Consider the following 20,323-nt stretch of genomic DNA (forward strand, 5'->3'; position numbering starts at 1 on the left):
ACATAAATGTACCCGTGTAGACATGCTGTTCTGTAATCAGTTTTTTTCCCTGAAGAATAAATTGTGAATAGCTTTTCATATCAATAGATTTATATCATCATTTTAAATGGCTCCTTAGTATTGCATTGTATGTATATGTCACGCCTTATTTAAGCAGCACCCTATTGATGAACATTTACTCCCCCCATAATTAACTACGTCATATAACAACTTTGTGCATTCATCTTTTCGAAATTGTTCGATTATCTTTTTAAGGTAAATTTTTAAAAGTAATGGAGCTGGGTCAAGAAGTATGCGCTTTGTCGTTTGGATTCAAGTTGCCGAAACGTCCTCAAATTTGCAGGGAGACCAGCGAGAAAGCTCCGGCATTAGTTCTGGTGAAAGACAACTGAAACAGAGATGGAGAGGGAAGAACAGAATTACAGGTGATCTAGCCCATCAAGGCCCATTCTCGGTGGGCTGGCATATTCCTTCCCTTAACATGGAGGAAGAACCGAGAACTGCATCTCCCAGCATTTCGCAGGGACCAAGTGCCGGATCTGAGAAGGGTCCGGAAGGAGAATGGGAAGCTGAGGGGCATGCTGGGAGGTGTAGTCGCGAGGGGGGCGGGGAGAGGGGGAGAGAGAGAGAGAGAGAGAGAGAGAGAGAAGGAGAAAGAGAAAGAGAGAGAGTGTGTGTGTGTGTGTGTGTGTGTGTGTGTGTGTGTGTGTGTGTGTGTGTACGTGTGCGCGCGCGCGTGATGGAGACGTTGCAAGTACGGCCCCTGGGGGATGGGGCCTCGGGCGACCTGACTTTCCTCACAGGTGGTCTTTGAGTCTACAGAGTCTGCCAGCGGATGGTTGGCTTTATTCCATTGTGCGTGACCGGAGCGGGCGCGGCCCCTCTGCACCGGGCTGGCTGCGGGAGGCTCAGGCCGCGCGCGGGCTAAAGCAGGGCATGCCGGGAGTTGTGGTCCCGGCGCTCTGAGGCTGTGGGACGTGTCGCAGCGCGGCGCCGGCTCCTCCTTCCCTGCCCTTCTCAGCGGTCCCCCGCCTCCTCCCTCCGCCTCCTCCTCCCTCGCCCGCAGCCGAGCGTCCCCTCCCCCAACCCGTCGGGCTCCTCGGCGGCTACTGCAGAGGATTCAGAGCCGAGTCGCTGAGGAGGAGGCGGCTCTGGTCCCCGCGCGCCATCCTTCACCCTACTGGACACGGGCGAGGGAGCGAGAGCGTCGCCGCCGTAGCCTCCGGAGAAGACAAGGGCATCGCCGCCTCAGCCGCCGCCGCCGCCGCCGTTTTCGCCTGCAGCTGCTCACCGGTGAGGAGACTCCCCCCGCCACCCAGTCCGCTGGTCCTGAGCCTGGGCCAGTGGCGCTGGCGAGAATGAGAGTGGGGGCTGCGGAGCCCCCGTGCAGGTTGTGGGGAGGGGGTTCAGGTCGCGATGGAACGGCGGGCTGGTGGGGGAGACTTGTCCAGGCGCTGGCTGGGGGTGGGGTGAGGGTGGGACCCAAGCAGGTTGGGGGGCGGGCGACCAGGGAGGAGGACTTTTGATGGAGAATAACAACCTGGGACAGGAGAGTGGGGTGGGGGCGTCGGGTTGAAATTCGGGTTGGTCTTGGGGCGAGGTGGAAGATGAGACTAGGGTGGGATGGCTTTTAATGGGGGAGGGGACTGAATGAGGGTGGTGATTTGGGTTTGGCCTGGAGCAGTTGACAGCTTGGGATCTGAGCTGGGGTGAGGGGTAGGGGAATGATTTCAACGGAGAGTGAGTGGCATGTACAGGGTTGAACAGGACCCTGCGGAGTGTTAATTCAGGAGGGTGGAATTTGGGGTGGACCTGGGGCAGGATGATGGAGGTGGCAGGAGTTGGGGGTGAGGGGCTTGGCATGGGTTGAGACCTGAGCTTGAAGTGGGTGTTTGTCATCTGGGGCTGGTGGAATTTGTGGAGACTTAAGGAATAGCATGGGTTAGGATAGAGCAGAGGAGTGCAATTTGGGGGTTTCCTGGGGTGGGCTGATGGAGGTTGGAATAGGAGTTGGTGGAGGTGAAACATTCAGTGAGGGGAGTGTGATGGTGAGCTGGCAGGAAGGGGTCACATTGGAAGTCAGGCCCGAAATGGGAGGACAGGGATGGAAATGGAGTGTGGGGCACAGTGGGTTGGATTTAGGGTGATCTTGCAATCACTGGAAAGGGCATGGTGGCTCCTTGGTTGCAGGGTCAAGGCAGAGGGCACATAAAACATCACTGGGCTGCATTCATTGAAAGGATAGTGGCAGGGGTGAGCAAAGTTGGGGGATGGTATCTTGAAGAAAATGTCCCTTGGCCAAGGTGGCAGAGGGAGTTTTGGAAAAGGACTTTCGGAGATGAGCTGGTAGGCCTGGGGAGGTGGTTGCTGATGGTGAGGCGGCACAGGGGAAATTTAAGGAATGGGAGACCTGGAGTTGTTGGTATGAATGGGGCAGAGAGGATGGAGAGGGACAGTGAGCTGTGCCGGAGAGTGGAGTGGAAATGGGTTGGATTATTTTGGAGATGAAGAATTGGGATGGCCTCCAAGAGACATGTGAGGGTTAAGGGTTGGAATACTTAAATGGACAGCCTTGGTGGCTGTGGTTGGGGGAGAGGCAGTAAGCCTGTTAGAGGGGACTTTGCAGAGGACACAGAAGAGAACATCTCATTCTTAGGGGCCATTTTAATCTGTTCGGTTGATCTTTTTGTTTGTTTTATTTATGTTAGTATGATTTGGAAGTCAAGTCAGCCCAAAGGGTAAAGTTGAAAGGGGATTTAGTTAAGGTAGAATTAAGGAGGGGAGGGTGTCTTCTGTTATTTGTATATCATAAAAAGTAAGTTAGGGGAAAAGGAGCATACTTCCAAACTAAAGGTGGGAGAAGATAAACTGGAATATAATAGATATCTTTCTATATAATGTGTCTGCCTTTTCCTTTCCCCTCTCCTCCTGGTGCGTTTAAAAACTATACCTGGAATTTGCAATTTAAATAGATTTGATGAGCTTGAGATTGTTAAGGGTGCATTCCTTGCTTGAGAACTAATGAGTAAGCCTGAAAAATATGAGACTGAATTTATTTTGTAGGTAGGCAACATGCACATAGGCAAAAAGAGCTTGGGTCTTTTTTACCCCCTTTTTAAATTGATTGCTTAAAGACGCCATTTGTTAGTGTCCTGGTTTGCAAGGCAATTAGGCCCATCATTGTATTGCAGGCTAATAATCCTGAGATGAGTCTTGGCACCACTGCTTTATGTAAACAGAGAGAAGACAGGAAATATGGAAATGTCATAAATATTCATTGGTGAGATGGTTTGGTACTGATGGAGTTTTTCATATGATTGTCTTTTGACATTGATAAGATTGAAAATAATTGGACTGTATTTCTAAAGATTGAATTTTCTTCCAGAGGAATTCAGGTGATCAGAATTTTGTCAGATGTGAATAAATAAAGCATATTGAGTCATTTTTATTTTATTTTTTAGAGAATAATGTTGATGTAGGTGCATTGTATTAACTACAGAAACAATATCTCCATCTATTCATCAGAAATTCGATTTAAACCTTAGTGATATGCTCATTCTTAGGGCAGAATGGTGATAATGGAAGGTACACAGGAGTGTAAATGGAGGGAACATCATTAGAGAAACAGTTTTCTGGACCTAATTGCATTAACTGTTATCATATGTTAAACATAAAGTGGCTGTTGATTAGAGCTCAGACTGAAAAAAAAATGAAGAGGGATGTAAAGAAGATAAAATTGGCACCATTGGGATTGAAATAATTCTTTTTATTTTTGTTCAAGCTTCAGAGTTTAACTCACAAACAAACCATTTTCCTTGGCTTTCCCAGTTGAGCACATAAAAATACCATTTAGAATCTTTTTTTTTTTTTTTAGCTCCAAAATGGGCAGAATGATGGAAAGTTGGACTTATCCTTTGAATTGAAAGTGTTTTGTAATGAGGAAGCTTTCTGTATTATAATAGAAATCAGGTTTGAGCAGTTACCTGTAATTCATTGAGACTGTAATCTAATGCAAGCATATCCCTCATAACTTTACTCTGGGGTCTAGACATTGTTTTTGCAGATCTGCGGGCTTGGTCTAGAGGCGGGATGTTTATATTAAAGCCCTAGCTTTTGAGAGTCCAAAATGAAAAGTAATTGCCTGGAAGAAATGTGTTGGTGGATTTTTTTTTCCACAGCCGTGGTCACTTGTGTAGTAGTAATGTGTTTTTGTATCTTTACCTCATTTGATCCTCCAGATATCTTGGTGAGAAGAGAGCAGATGGAGGTGTTGGTAGACAGAAGCCTTGGTGGAATGAATAGCCTGTGAGGTTAGGAGTTGAGTCCTGGATTCAAATCCCGGTTCTACTACTTGAAAGCTGAGTGATTTCAATCAAGTCATTAAAAACCTTGATTTTTATCACCAAAGTGCTGGCTCCCAGCACTTTGGGAGGCTGAGGTGGGCGGATCACTTGAGGTCAGGAGTTCGAGACCAGCCTGGCCAACATGGTGAAACCCATCTCTACTGAAAATACAAAAATTAGCCAGGCATAGTAGGTGCCTGTAATCCCAGCTACTCAGGAGGCTGAGGCAGGAGAATTGCTAGAACTGGGGAGGTGGGCAGTGAGCCACGATCACGCCATTGCACTCCAGCCTGGGCAACAAGAGTGAAACTCTGTCTCAAAAAAAACAAAACAAAAAAAACCCCTTTCATATTTAGTGGTAATGGCCGCAAAACATTGTGAACATAATTAATACCACTAAATTATACACTTAAATTTGGTTAAAAAGGTAAAAATACACAAAAAAACCTCAGAAACCAAAAAAACTGGCCCGGCACAGTGGTTCACGCCCATAATCCCAGACTTTGGGAGGCTGAGCTGGGAAGATTGCTTGAGCCTAGGAGTTCGAGACCAGTGAGGGCAACATACGGAGACCCGTCTCTCCAAAAAAAAAAAAAAAAAAAAAATTAGCTGGGTGTGGTAGCCTACACCTGTAATCCCAGATACTCAGGAGGGAGGTGGGAGGATTGCTTGAGCCAGGGAGGTCAAGGCTGCAGTGAGCCATGATCATGCTTCTCTGCACTCCAGTCTGGGTTACAGAGTGAGACCCTGTCACACAATCAAACTTTCGTACTTCACAAGGCTGTCAAGGACAACAAACCAGTTCATGTCCTGAAAACACTGTACATATATGAAATATCTGTTCACTATTTATTTAATGAATGTCTGCTAAGTGCCAGGGGAAATAAAAATGAACAGAAAGTAGTTGTCAAGGAGCTTTTAGTGTCATGGGAAAGACAGACAAATTAAATATGGTGAGAAAAATGAGGCAAAATGAATGGTGTGGTTAAATGTGGGTTTTGAAGTCTGCCTACCACTTAACTATTAGCTGTGTGACACTGGACACAATGAGCTCATCTGTAAAGTGGGGATAATAGAATTAATATCATAGGATTGTTTTGAGGATTAAATAAGATAATCAATGGAAAGCATTTAACACAGTATGTTTTTTAGTACATATTAAAAATATATTAGTTGTTGCCTTTATTGTTAGAAAGATAGGCAGAGGCTAGAATGAATAGCCTTGTGTGCCCTACCAATGAGTTCTTAGTATTGTGGTATATATTAATGAGGTATTATTTTGTATTATGATCTCATGTATTTTTGCATGTTTACAGTCTGGGAAGTTTAAACAGTTCTTTAAATACCAAAGTCCTAAACAGATGTTAGCTGTTAGCTTCCTCATTAATGAAATAAGAAGAAAAATTATGCTTTGAGAGGTTAAATGACTTAAGGTTACACAAGTCAGCGGAAAAGTCTGGGTTACAGCCCCCAAATTCTAATTTGTCAACCCCATTTATATCTTTTTTTAAATTGTAAAATATGTCATATGTATAAAAGTATATTTAACATAAACCCACAACTTAAAGAATAACAAATTGAAGACTTTCTGCTTGCTACCCAGCTTAACAAAAAGGAGATTTCTAGTACCTTTAAAGCCTCTTGTGAGGTCCTACTTGATTGAGTCTCCCACCTTCTCTCTCCCTCAGAGGTAAACAGTTTGCTAAATTTTATGTGAATCATTTCTTTGCTTTTCTTCATATTTTTACCAAATATGTGCATATCCCTAAACCATATATTTTTTACCTTTGCAACTTTTTATAAGTAGAATTATAGGAGAAATATTCTGACTTGCTTTATTCTTATTTATTCTTATTTTTTAACTTTAAAAAAAGCTTTATTTCTTCCACCATTAAATAATGTATGCTCATGATAGAAACTAAAAATTACAAAAAGTAAAAAGCAAAAGTATTGTTTTTAGTCCCATTACCCAGTAACACGTTTTTTTGTTTGTTTTTTTGTAGAGACAAGGTCTCATTATGTTGTCCTGGTCAAGTGATCCTCCTGCCTCGGCCTCCCAAAGTGCTTACAAATGCAGGCATGTGGCACCATGCCTGGCTGACAAATGCTTTTTGTAGAAAATATTTTGTGCCACATATGGCCTCTGTTGTTCTTTCTCTTCCCTTCTACTCCCCTTCCCTTTTGTCTCCCCGTCTCCCTCCCCGTTCTTCTCCTTCCCCAAGCCCCTCCTCTTGCTTCTCCCCATTCTTTCTTCTCCTTCCCCTTCTCTTTCTCCTCCTTTTATGTGGTTTTAAGAATGTAAAAACTCACAGGCCGTACAAAAATAGGCCATGGGCGGGCCGTAGCTTGCTGACCCCTGGTATGTTAACAGAAATCAACTCAAAGTTGTAAAATATTGAAGAGCAAAGAGACTAAACCAAATTCATATTTCTTGCTTTATTTTGTTAAATTTAGTTCCTTGGACAGTTATGCATATCTTTAGTGTTGAAAACAATGGTATAGAATTTTTTTGTCAAATTATGTTTATCTGAAAGTTTAACATTTTATTAAATGAGCCATTATTTTCTGTATGAAGACACTCTGAGGAAACCTCAGTTTATAAAGTTCCAGCACAACTCCTCCTCCTGCCGTTTAGGCAGGTGTCTGGGTCCTTTCAGAGTATGCCTATTTTATGATGATATAGGTTGTGCTTTTTCTTAGATATAGATGTTTTGAAGGAACCCTGAGATGATATATTTTTCACAGTAAACTTCAATCCCTGGCTGACTTGAGATTATGATCTTGATTTGCCTTCTGATCATGTCCCTCAAGCTTGACGATTTCTGCTAACTTGTATTTCTTTTCTAGCCTCTGTTTTATAATTTTTCTAAGTATTTTAGTTTTCTAATGTGTCTTCCTCTATCTTTTCTTTTGTGTTGATAGCAAATGTCTCTATCAGTAAATAATAGCTATGCTACTTATACTTATGCAAGTATAGTGGTACTATTTTATTTGATGTATAGTTCTTAGGTTGGTCATGTGGCATTGTTTTCATTTTAAGGATGAAGAAATTAAGACTCTAAGAGGGTGGCTGGGTTCAGTGGCTCACACCTGTAATCCCAGCACTTAGGGAGGCCAACGTGGAAGGATCGCTTGAGCCCAGGAGTTCAAGACCGATCTGACCAACATAGTGAGATCCAGTCTCTAGCTGGATGTGGTAGCATGCACCTGTGTTCCTAGCTATTTTGGAGGCTGAGGTAGGAGGATCACTTGAGCCCAGGAATTTGAGGCTACAGTGAGCTATGGTCACAGCACTGCTCTCTAGCATGGGCAAGACTATGTCTCAATAAATAAATGAAAAAAAGATTCAAAAGGGTAATTTGTCTTAGGCCTTAAGACAAGTAGGGAATTAGTAGGGAAAGACAAAAGGTACGTAACATTTGAGTATCTATGGCAGGCAGTATGCTGGGTGCTTTCTTTTCCTTATAGATAGAATTTAATCCTCACGTTTCTACTGTATAAGGAATTGTGACCATTTCACAGAAGAAGAAATGGAAGCAACTGAGGCATATAATGATTAACTAGTTTGCATTTATTTACATAGCTAGTAAGAGAAGAAAAGATCATATTTAAAAACCTGATCTGCCTGGCTCCAGAGCCATTGTTCTTTTTGTTGTACTGCATATAAATCTTCCTGGTTTTAAGCTGTTAAATCAGTAGTCTTCTTTTTTCTTTTTTTTTGAGGCAGAGTCTCGCTTTTTCTCCCAGCCTGGAGTGCAGTGGTGCGATCCCCGCTCACTGCAACCCTTCTTCCTCCTAGGTTCAAGCGATTCTCCTGCCTTATCCTCTCGAGTAGCTAGGACCACAGGCGCGTGCCACCATGCCTGGCTAATTGTTTGTATTTTTGGTAGAGATGGGATTTCACCATGTTGGCCAGGCTGGTCTTGAACCCCTGACCTCAGATGATCTGCCTGCCTCGGCTTCCCAAAGTGCTGGGATTACAAGCATGAACCTGCGCCCAGCCTAAATCAGTAGTCTTCAACCTTCTACCTTCTTAGGGTAGTATCTGGCTACTCTTTAGCATCACCTGAGGATCTGTTTAAAAAAAAAGACGTGTCAGTTCTACTGTGGACCAGTGTGAACAAAACTTCTGTAGGTGAACATAAGGCAGATGTGTGTATATTTATATAGAAAATATAAATTAAAAATAAATTATATTTAGGTACATAGAAAAAAATGCACAAAATATATAACCAGCATTCGGATCAAGAAAGGAAACATTATCCCCTCCTCCAAGGAAACCAACGACTTCCAGTGCTGTAGATTATTTTTGCCTGTTTATGACATTTCATAGGTATGACTGGCTTTTCCTATATAACATATTTGTGAGATTCATTTACGTTCTTGTATGTAGGTATAGTGTGTTCTTGCTTATTGCTATGTAACAACAGTTCTCAAACATTTTGGTGTCTTCACGTTCATATTTGTTGACGACTCCAAAGAACTTTTGCTTGCAGTAGCGCAGTCATGGCTCACTGCAGTCTTGACCTACTAGGCTGAAGCGACCCTTCAACCTCAGCCTCCTAAGTAGCTGGGACTACAGGCATGTGCCACTATGCCTGGTTATTTTAAAATGTTTTTGTAGAGACAGGATCTTGCTCTGTTACCCTGGCTGGTCTCGAACTCCTAGGCTCAAGCAATTCTTCTGCCTCAGCCTCCCAAAGTACTGGGATTACAGGTGTGAGCTACTGCCCTCAGCTGTGTTAGCATATTCTAATGAAAATAAGTATATTATTCTAAATGAAAAAAATTAGAATAATATTTTACATTTTTAAAAATCTCTAGTATCTTATTGAATCTGCCTCTGCATTCAGTCTGTTGCAGTTTGTTGTTTTGCATGGAATATAAAGAAAATCCAGTCCCGCAGATAGGTAATTGGAAAAAGGAGGAATTTTTTTTTTTTTTTTTTTTTTTTTTTTTTTTTTTTGAGACGGAGTCTCGCTCTGTCGCCCAGGCTGGAGTGCAGTGGCCGGATCTCAGCTCACTGCAAGCTCCGCCTCCCGGGTTCACGCCATTCTCCTGCCTCAGCCTCCCGCGTAGCTGGGACTACAGGTGACCGCACCTCGCCCGGCTAGTTTTTTGTATTTTTTAGTAGAGACGAGGTTTCACCGTGTTCGCCAGGATGGTCTCGATCTCCTGACCTCGTGATCCGCCCATCTCGGCCTCCCAAAGTGCTGGGATTACAGGCTTGAGCCACCGCGCCCGGCCTTTTTTTTTTCTTTTAGGAGAGTTTTGCTCTTATTGCCTAGGCTGGAGTGCAATGGCATGATATCAGCTCACCGCAGCCTCCACCTGCTGAGTTCAAGTGATTCTCCTGCCTGAACCTCCCAAGTAGCTGGGACTGTAGGCATGCACCACCACGCCCGGCTAATTTTTGTATTTATAGTGGGGGGGTGGTGGTTTCACCATCTTGCCAAGGCTGGTCTCGAACTCGTGACCTCATGATCCACCCATCTCGGCCTCCCAAAGTGCTGGGATTACAGCTGTGAGCCACCGCGCCCAGCCAGAAGGAGGACTGTTTTTATGTAATTGTGGATATTACTCTTTGATACTACCCCAGTCATGTCCAGCCCTTTGAATGTGAGAACTTTTTTGCTTATCTGTGGTGGATATCATGAAAATTATACACACTTTTTTTTCTTTTCTTTTCTTTTCTTTTTTTTAAAGCTTATCAGCTATTGTTAGTGTTGGTGTGTTTTATGTGAAGCCCAAGTCAATTTTTCTTCCAATGTAACCCAGGGAAGCCAAAAGGTTGGACACCCATGTTACACCAAAACTTGACAATTGGTAGTTTGTTAAGGTTCATTGCCGTGTACAGTCTGAACCACATCACTGAGCTTTTCATGCTCTGTTACATTAAAATCCATTGGTCTGTTTTTTCTTTATTATTTTTTAATTTGCTTATTTCTCCAAGAAAAACCATTGGTCTGTTATGCACTTTAAATAGATCTTTTATCCATGCATAATTTTTGTAGCATTATGCATTGGTCAGTTGGAAAATATTGGTTCACTGAGTATCTTAGTCTGCTCCGGCTGCCATAACAAAATGCCATAGACTGGATGGTTTAAACGACAAAAATTTATTTTCTCTCAGTGCTGCAGGCTAGAAAGAAGTCCAAGATCAGTGTTCCAGCATGGTCAGTTTTTGGTTAGGGCTGTCTTACTGGCATCTAGATGGCCACCTTCTCGATGTTTCCTCACATGGTGGATTGGAGAGGGAGAAGAGAGAGAGAGAAAGAATAAGTGCGAGTGAACAGGCAAGCTCTCTGGTGTCTCTTTTTAAAGGCACTAATCCCATCATGGCAGCCCCACCCTCATGACCTCATCTAAACCTAATTATAAATCATCTAAACCTAATTATCTCCCAAAGGATCCATTTCCAGCTACTATCACATTGAGGAATAGGGCTTCAATTTATGAATTTTGGGGGGAGGCAATTCAGTCTATATTACTGAGTTATGTGGAGCTTCTTTTTTGAGACCAGGTTTCACACTGGAGTGCAGTGGTGCATTCACAACTCACTTTGGTCTCAACTTCCTGGGCTCATGTGATCATGTAATCCTGCCACGTCAGCTCCCCGAGTAGCTGAGACTTCTGGTGCAGGCCACCGTGTCCTGCTAATTTTTGTATTTTTTTGTAGAGATGGGATTTCACTGTGTTGCCCAGGCTGGTCTCCAACTCCGGGGTGCAAGTGATCCCCCCACCTCGGCCTCCCGAAGTGCTGGAATTACACATGTGGGCCACCGTGCCTGGCCATGTGCAGATCTTCTGAATTGTATAATGTTTAAGAACCCACATTTGTTAATATCACCACTCATCTCATCAGACAAGTCTTTTCTAATTTTCACTTGAAAGCTCAAATTTTATCATTGGCAACCAATAGTGACAGTTGTTTTCGTTGAAGTGACAGTCTCACATTGTTCGTTTTCAAAAAATTGTCTGCCAAACATCCAAGTCTGAATAATCAAAATTTTTCTGCCAGTCGTTTTTTTCAAGTAAAAATGGTGTTTATGAAAAGAAGCAGCTAGTACAGCTTGCAACTCAATTGCACAAGTGCTTTAGTGCTTTTCTTTGAGACAATTGTTGTGCCTTAATATGCAGCAGAGATGCTTTATGTGAGGCTGGGTGCGGTGGCTCACGTCTGTAATCCCAGCACTTTGGGAGGCCGAGGCGGGTGGATCTCCTGAGGTCAAGAGTTTGAGACTAGCCTGGCTAACATGGTGAAACCCCGTCTCTACTAAAAATACAAAAATTTGCTGGCCATGGTGGCTTACACCTGTAATCCCAGCTACTCAGGAGGCTGAGGCAGCAGAATCTCTTGAACTGGGGAGGCAGAGGTTGCAGTGATCCGAGATTGTGCCACTGCCCTCCAGCCTGGGCGACAGAGCTAGACTCCATCTCAAAAAAAATAAATAAATAAAAAAGGAATGCTTTATGTGTACATTCCATTTTTCCATTTCTTCACACAGAATATGAAACAGATGTATAATTAGGATTAAGATTTAGTAAAATTAATACTTTTTTTTTTGAGGTGGAGTTTTGCTATGTTGCCCAGGCTGGTCTTGAACTCCTGGCATCAAGTGCTCCTCCTGCTTCTGCTTCTCCAGTAGCTGGGACTACAGCTCTGCACCACTGTGCCTGGCTATAATTAATAGTTTTTACGACTTCAAGGACTTTTTTTTTTTTTTTTAAGATGGAGTCTCGCTTTGTCACCCCAGCTGGAGTGCAATGGTGCAATCTGGGCTCACTACAACCTCTGCCTCCTGGGTTCAAGCTATTCTCCTGCCTCAGCCACCCAAGTAGCTGGGATTACAGGCGCCTGAAACCATGCCTGGCTAATTTTTGTATTTTTAGTAGAAACGGGGTTTTTGCCACGTTGGCCAGGCTGGTCTCGAACTCCTGACTTCAGGTGATCCACCCACGGCCTCCCAAAATGCTGGGATTACAGGTGTGAGCCATTGCGTCCAGCAAGAACATTCTTTAATGAAACAAACTAATTTTTTTTTTTTTTTGAGACGGAGTCTTGCTCTGCCGCCCAGGCTGGAATGCAGTGGTCGGCTCTCAGCTCACTGCAAGCTCCGCCTCCCGGGTTCACGCCATTCTCCTGTCTCAGCCTCCCGAGGAGCTGGGACTACAGGCGCCCGCCTTGTCGCCCTGCTAGTTTTTTGTATTTTTTAGTAGAGACGGGGTTTCACCGTATTAGCCAGGATGGTCTCGATCTCCTGACCTCGTGATCCACCCGTCTCGGCCTCCCAAAGTGCTGGGATTACAGGCTTGAGCCACCGCGCCTGGCCTTTTTTTTTTTTTTAAACATGTCCATGAAGAATGCAATGACACTATTACAGTTTGGTGTCACTGCCTTGATTCAGTATAGGATGATATATTTTTATTTGTTGATATGATTATGTTTCTAGGCTTTACTTATTTCTTATTGGGGGAATAGCTGATGTTGTCAAACCTTTACTAAAAATACTGTTTTGAGGCCGGGCGCGGTGGCTCAAGCCTGTAATCCCAGCACTTTGGGAGGCCGAGACGGGCGGATCACGAGGTCAGGAGATCGAGACCATCCTGGCTAACACAGTGAAACCCCGTCTCTACTAAAAAAAAATACAAAAACTAGCCGGGCGAGGTGGCGGGCGCCTGTAGTCCCAGCTACTCGGGAGGCTGAGGCGGGAGAATGGCGCAAACCCGGGAGGCGGAGCTTGCAGTGAGCTGAGATCGGGCCACTGCACTCCATTCCGGGCGACAGAGCGAGACTCCGCCTCAAAAAAAAAAAAAAAAAAAAATACTGTTTTGAAAGCCAATGTGAATGCAGTTTTTTCTTTGCCTTAGTAGAATAAAAAACCTTTAGAATTGAACAGTTTCACAACTTTGTCAGGATGTTAGAAAATTAATTGGGCTTGGTGCTTACTTTTCTCCATGTTGTAGTTAAGGAAAGGTGTGAAGTGGCTTTTAGAGAACTATCCATAGCTATGCATAAGAGTGATTTTTGAGGTATATTAGGTCTCCCTACCCTTAGCCTGGTACATTTACAATAGAAAAAGACAAAGGTACAGATGAAGTCATAGGCAAATAATCTTGTATAATGACTTCGGTTTTTCACTGTGATTGGACAGAGGAGAATGGAGAAAGAAGTAGTCTAGACAAGTCATAGTGCTAAACATTGTTTTATCTTCCAGTTAACACCCCTGTATAGCCTGGAACCTTTGTTCTGGGGGTGGGAAATAACATTCATTGTGTACCGACATTGTGCTAGGCCTTGTTATCTTACTTAAACCTGACAACTTTTCTGTGTGTATGTGGCCATATTTTTTAGTTTTAGACATTTAAAAAAATGATGATGATGATTTTTTATTTTTTTTGAGATGGAGTCTTGCTATTGCCCAGGCTGGTCTTGAACTCCTGGATTCAAGTGATCATCCTGCCTCAGCTTCCTGCGTGGCTGGGACTACAGGTGTATGTCATTGCACCCTGCTGTGGTGGTCATAATTATTTTATGTGTAAGAAAACAGAGGCTCAGAGATGTTGAGCCTATGCAGGCCCATCAGTCAATAAGTGACTAGGGTGGGATTTAATCCCCAGACTTTTCTGCCTCCAAAACCTATGAGTGCTTTTTCCTATGTGACATACTGTCTTCCAGAGACAGTATCTCACTGATTGTTTGTATATCCTTGATACTTGGAACCTAGCAGGGGCTTAGTACATTTCTGTGGAGTAATTGAGACAGTGCTAAGTGAGTGAACCAGTTTTCACAGAGCAGGATGTAACTCACCCACTCTGAGCTAATGTGCATGTTGGTACTACAAAGTATAGAGTTATGCAGTGGTTTTGTACACTAGGATCTGGTCATGGTTTGTTGCTATGGGGAAAGGGTCAATCTCCTTTTTTTTTTTTTTTTTTTGAGACAGAGTCTCACTTTGTCACCCAGGCTGGAGTGCAGGGGCATGATCTTGGCTCACTGCGGCCTCTGCCTCCTGGGTTCCAGTGATTCTCCTTACTCAGCCTCCCTAGTAGCTGGGATTACAGGCACGCGCCACCATGCTCAGGTAATTTTTATATTTTTAGTAGTGATGGGGTTTCACCATGTTGGTCAGGCTGGTCTCAAACTCCTGACCTCAGGTGATCCACCTGCCTTGGCCTCCCAAAGTGCTGGAGTTATAGGCGTGAGCCACTATGCCTGGCCAGGGTCAATCCTCTTGATGATAAATGTAAAACTATTTAAATAATTTGGATATTTAGTAGTCTAAGAAATTTAATGGGATGAATTTTCCCATAGCTATTAAGAGAGTAAGCCAGAACAAAGTAGATGCAGTATGTATTTCTAAAGAGATCATCCCATTAATAGCTATGAGACCTTGGGTATGTTACTGCACTTTTCTGTGTTTCATTTTTGTAACTTTTAAAAGGGAAGTGTAGTAATAATAGTACGTAATTCCTATGTAGTTATGAGGATTGAATAAGATAATTCATAGAGAACTTACCACAGTTCTTGGCAAATATTAATTACTCAATAAATGGTAGCTATTATTAATGTTATCATCTTTCTAGAGTGGAAGTATGGAATTTATTATGACTTTCAGTATATGAAGAAGGAATAATGTTTTGTCTTTTAAAACACCTTTATTAGAGAAATTAAGTGCTGACTTTATTGGTTTTTGTATTTTGGGACTGATTTTCTGGTTGTAGCCTACTTGGTCTCTTCTTGGCAACAGAGATCAAACTGGCTATTTGCTTGGATTTCTTGGTGAACCAGTGGAGGTATGGTATGACCTTTGACTCTCTATCATTCTTTTCTTTTTTTTGGTAGAGATGGAGTCTCGTTATGTTTCCCAGGCTGGTCTTGAACTCCTGGCCTCAGGCAGTCCTCTGCTGTCTTGGTCTCCCAAAGTGCTCGGACTCTATCATCTTTTTAAACTTTGTGGTGTTTGGTTGAAACAGATTGGATTGTTCTGGAGAGTTCACTAAGGTTGATATTTCTTTCTCAATTAAAAATGTCAGTGGATCGGGCATAGTAGCTCACGCCTGTAATCCCAGCACTTTGGGAGGCTGAGGCTGTTGGATCATGAGGTCAGGAGATTGAGACCATCCTGGCTAACATGGTGAAATCCTGTCTCTACTGACAATACAAAAGCAAAATTAGCTGGGTGTGGTGGTGGGCGCCTGTAGTCCCAGCTATTCCAGAGGCTGAGGCGGGAGAATGGCGTGAACCTGGGAGGCGAAGCTTGCAGTGAGCCGAGATCTCACCACTGCACTCCAGCCTGGTTGACAGAGCGAGACTCCATCTCAAAAAAAAAAAAAGAAACAAAAGTCAGTGGGCCAGCCATGGTGGCTCACATCTGTGATACCAGCACTTCTGGAAGCCAAGGCAGGAGGATCACTTGGGCCTAGGAGTTTGATACCAGCCTGGGCAACATAGGGAGACTCCATCTCTACAATAAAATAAAAATAAATTAGCTGAGAGTGATGGCACATGCCTGTGGTCCCAGCTACTTGGGAGGCTGAGGTGGGAAGATCGCTTGGGCTCAGGAGATTGAGACTGCAGGGGGCACTGATCACGCCATTGCACTCCAGCCTGGATGACAGAGTGAGACAATGTCTCAATAAAAAAGTCAGTGAATGTAAAAACACCCCTTTCTAACTAGATCAATCATCATTGAGGAGGTACAGTGTTTCTCCATAAATACCCTGCCCTAGAAGCAAAAGAGTGTTTTTAAAAATATTTTTCTGTGTTTATTTACATTTTGATCAGGCTGTATAATTATGAAGGGAAAAACCAACACCCTTTAAAATGAGCACATCTGAAAGCCTGCCCTTCAACCAAGTGTCACTGTAGGGACACTGTCTCCTAGGTAGGAGTTAGTATGAAACTCTTGACTTAAAACCTTTGAGTTGAGGTCCAGGTTTCCCAGTATGGTGTCTGAGGTAGTTCAGGATCCTCTCCCCAACTTCCTCACCTCTAGTACTCGTGAAGTTTGCATTGTACTGTGCCTGTAGTTCTTCAGATGTGCAGTGCCTCTTTTCTCACTGTCTTTGGACGTGCTGTTCTCTTGGCCTAGATATCTCTTTGTTACTGTTAATTGGTCTACTCTGATTTAGCCTTTAAGACTCAGCCTAGGAGATAACCTTTTCCAGAAGGTTTTCCATGATTTCCTAGGTTGGAATTGGGTTTCTCTGATTGTGGTTATCCATTTATTTGTTGGTCTCTTCCACTTGCAGTGGACAGGAGTTGTATCTGATCATCCTTTTATTCTCAGAGCCCATCTTGGGACCTTGTACAGAATAGGCATCAGTCATGTCAGGTGAATTCATCATTTCAAACTGGCCTATTAACAGCTGTAATTTCCCGATGAGTCAGTTACTCCGTGTTGCTCTGGGCTGAGTTTTTTTTTTTTTTTTTTTTTTTTGAGACAGAGTCTTGCTGTGTCGCCCAGGCTTGAGTGCAGTGGTATGATCTTGGCTTACTGCATCCTCCGCCTCCTGGGTTCAAGCCATTCTCCTGCCTCAGCCTCCTGAGTAGCTGGGATTATAGGTGTGCGCCACCATGCCCAGCTAATTTTTGTGTTTTTACTAGAGACGGGGTTCCATTGTTTTAGCCAGGATGGTCTTGATCTCCTGACCTCGTGATCCGCCCTCCTTGGCCTCCCAAGGTGCTGGGACTATAGCATGAGCCATTGCACCTGGCCTGGGCTGAGTTAGAGTGTCTTCTATCATTGTTGTTGCCCCTTGCTCCCTGCCCCTTGTGTTGTCTCTACTTCAGCCCACTCTCATGTAGCTTTCCTTTACTCTTTGCCCATAGCTGGGTCAGTGGAGCTGTGTACGGAGTAGACACAAAGAGACTCAGAAAGAACTTGATTTATGACAGGTCCCTGGAATTTCACTTGGAATGAATGAAGATCACATTGGTAAATGGAGAAACTGGGACCTTATGATTGCTTTTCTGACTCTTAGTCTAGGGTTCTTTTTTCTGCTTCCAGGTTTCCTCTTTATTAACCTTTGGTCAGTTTTAATTTATAGATAATGTAAAACGAATGCTGTAAAACCAAATTGTATCAAATGCTTGTGCATTTGATTTTTACAACTGAAATATAAGACTTGACTTAACTGTTTGATGGTGGAAAGATGGAGACATTAGGAAATGTGGATTTTTAATAACTGCCCTATTAAGCCATCAGTAGTTTCTGGCAGGCAATTTTTTTTTTTTTTTTTGAGACGGAGTTTCGCTCTGTCACCCAGGCTGTAGTGCAGTGATGCGATCTCGACTCACTGCAAGCTCCGCTTCCCAGGTTCATGCCGTTCTTCTGCCTCAGCCTCCTGAGTAGCTGGGACTACAGGCATGTGTCACCATGCCTGGCTAATTTTTTTTGTATTTTTAGTAGAGATGGGGTTTCACTATATTAGCCAGGATGGTCTCGATCTCCTGACCTCGTGATCTACCCACCTTGGCCTCCCAAAGTGCTGCAATTACAGGCATGAGTCTGGCAGGCAATTTTAATTATGATTCCCCAAAATATTTTGCTGATTAAAGTCTTTGTAGCAAGCAAAAATAATCACTTATGCCTCTATGCATTGTTTTAGTCAACATGGATATCAGCCTCTGTGTTAGGTTGGTTTTGATGATACACGGAGATGAGTTAGGTGTAGTTGCTGGCTTCAAGGAGCTCCCAGGTGCAGCAGAGCTAAGATATAAACAAATAAGTTGACTGGGTGCAGTGGCTCATGCCTGTGATCCCAGCACTTTGGGAGGCCGAGGCAGGTGGATCACGAGGTCAGGAGTTCGAGACCATCCTGGCCAACATGGTGAAACCTTGTCTCTACTAAAAATACAAAAATTAGCTGGGCATGGCGGCACATGCCTGTAGTCCCAGCAACTCGGGAGGCTGAGGCAGGGTAATCGCTTGAACCCAGGAGGCGGAGGGTGCAGGGAGCCGAGATTGTGCCACTGCACTCCATACTGGGCAATAGAGGGAGACTCCATTTAAAAAAAAAAAAAAGAAAAACCAAGTTACAGTTCAATGTTATAGATGTTATAAAATAAGTAGCAGAGAGAGGGTATTCAAACCTTTTTTTAGGGAAGAGTTCTTGGGGGAAGAGTAACCTGAGCTTATTTTTGAAAGAAGACTAGGTCTTATGTGTGGACAATTCTGGACATGGAGTCAGAAGAACTGAATTTGAACCCCAGCTCAGCCACTTACTAAGCTGTCTGACTTGAACAGTTGTTTAAGTACTCTGCGAATCTCAGTTTTTTCACATGTAAAGTGGGGACAGTCATATCTATATCCACCTTTGAAATTTAATACATTTGAAAGAAGCTCATAAATGTGGTATACAAGTATTCGTTTTTTTAGCTCCTAAATGTGGTATACAAGTATTATATTCTTTTTTTTTTCCCCAAGCCAAACTGTATCCAGCTGTATTAAAGATACTTTTCATAAACAATCATGGCATTTCAGGCAGGACATGGGCAGACAATCGTTAACAGTGTACAACAACTTTCAAACTCCCTTCTTCAATGGACTACCAAAAATCAGAAAGCCACTATAAATCCCAATGAAGTCTTCATCTGATGCTCTAAACAGGGAAGGTTTAGAGTGAGGGTTGACATTTCACATTTAGCATGTTGTTTATTTTTTTTTATTTTTTTGAGACGGAGTCTCGCTCTGTCGCCCAGGCTGGAGTGCAGTGGCCGGATCTCAGCTCACTGCAAGCTCCGCCTCCCGGGTTTACGCCATTCTCCTGCCTCAGCCTCCCGAGTAGCTGGGACTACAGGCGCCCGCCACCTCGCCCGGCTAGTTTTTTGTATTTTTTTTTAGTAGAGACGGGGTTTCACCGTGTTAGCCAGGATGGTCTCGATCTCCTGACCTCGTGATCCGCCCGTCTCGGCCTCCCAAAGTGCTGGGATTACAGGCTTGAGCCACCGCGCCCGGCCGAGCATGTTGTTTAACAACTTTTCATGAGCCGACCCTGACTTTCAGGAAGTGAAGTGAAAGTGACAGAATTTACCTGAAGATCCACAATCTAGAAACAGAACCACTGCTCTTTTGACAGGTGCCATCTCAGTGGCATCACTGGAAAGTCCAGATTGCCTGACACACTGGTAACCAATGATTAGAGGTCAGGTCCCAACAGATGTCTGGGTTTAAGGGAGTTACGTCTAGCTGAAAGGTGGAAAGGGAGAAGAGGACATAAAAACAAATTTGTTTTTCCATACCACAGGCTTTTGTGTCAAGGTGGCCATGTGTGTCAAAGTCAGGGAATCCCTGCTCCTGGGAGCCAAGAGGAAGTCTCTCAAAACTAGAAGGGAAAGGTGTTTTCCCCGTATCAATCCAGCTTTGGAGACATTCTATTAGTGACATATGCCCCTTCCTCTCAAAACAACAATGACATATTCTGTGTGCTAACAGCATAGCTTAAAAAAGTAAAACAAAATTCTGCATTTTTATAAAACTTGATTAAAAGTAGTATTTCAAACTGTACAGGCACCAGAAGCACACAGTTAGTAAAAATGCACACACTTCGGTTGGCATCTCCAGCACCTTCAGCTTTCTGTGCCTGGTCTGTTTTGGCATCTCCATTTTCTGCAGGGTTATCCCCCTCCTGGCCAGCCTCAGCTTTTCCCTTTTTCCCTTTGGGTACCTTCTTTCCCTTCTTTGCAGGGGCCTTTTTAGGCCTGGGCTCTAGCTTTGGAGGAGCAGGTTTAGCAGACAACCTCATTCATCTTCTCTGTGGTTCCTCCTTCACCTTGGCTTTATCTCCTTTAGCATCCCCTTCAGCCTTTCTCTCGGGCATGGTGGCGGTGACAGCGACGGCGGTGGGACGTAGGCACTGGGCGTGGGATGCAGCAGATCACAGGCGTTGGTTGGTCTGTGGGTCATTCTCACCTCTTCTTCTGGTTTTTGTTTTTTACTTACTCATTGACAATTATATTTGGACAGATTATAGCA

The 20,323-nt window shown here is 43.7% G+C and overlaps 1 protein-coding gene across 2 annotated transcripts in view; it reads left to right on the forward strand.

The window, feature by feature from the left end:
- The first annotated feature begins 1,018 nt into the window (after positions 1-1,018).
- Positions 1,019-20,323, forward strand: part of FAM168A (family with sequence similarity 168 member A) — a 209,294-nt gene continuing 189,989 nt past the window's right edge. For both annotated transcript variants that reach the window (XM_010366843.2, XM_010366844.2), the window contains exon 1: positions 1,019-1,293. The gene's annotated coding sequence lies outside the window, so the exon portion shown is untranslated. The remainder of the gene's footprint in view (positions 1,294-20,323) is intronic.

The sequence above is a fragment of the Rhinopithecus roxellana genome, chromosome 15 (genome assembly GCF_007565055.1).
Source record: "Rhinopithecus roxellana isolate Shanxi Qingling chromosome 15, ASM756505v1, whole genome shotgun sequence".
Taxonomy (NCBI): Eukaryota; Metazoa; Chordata; class Mammalia; order Primates; family Cercopithecidae; genus Rhinopithecus; species Rhinopithecus roxellana.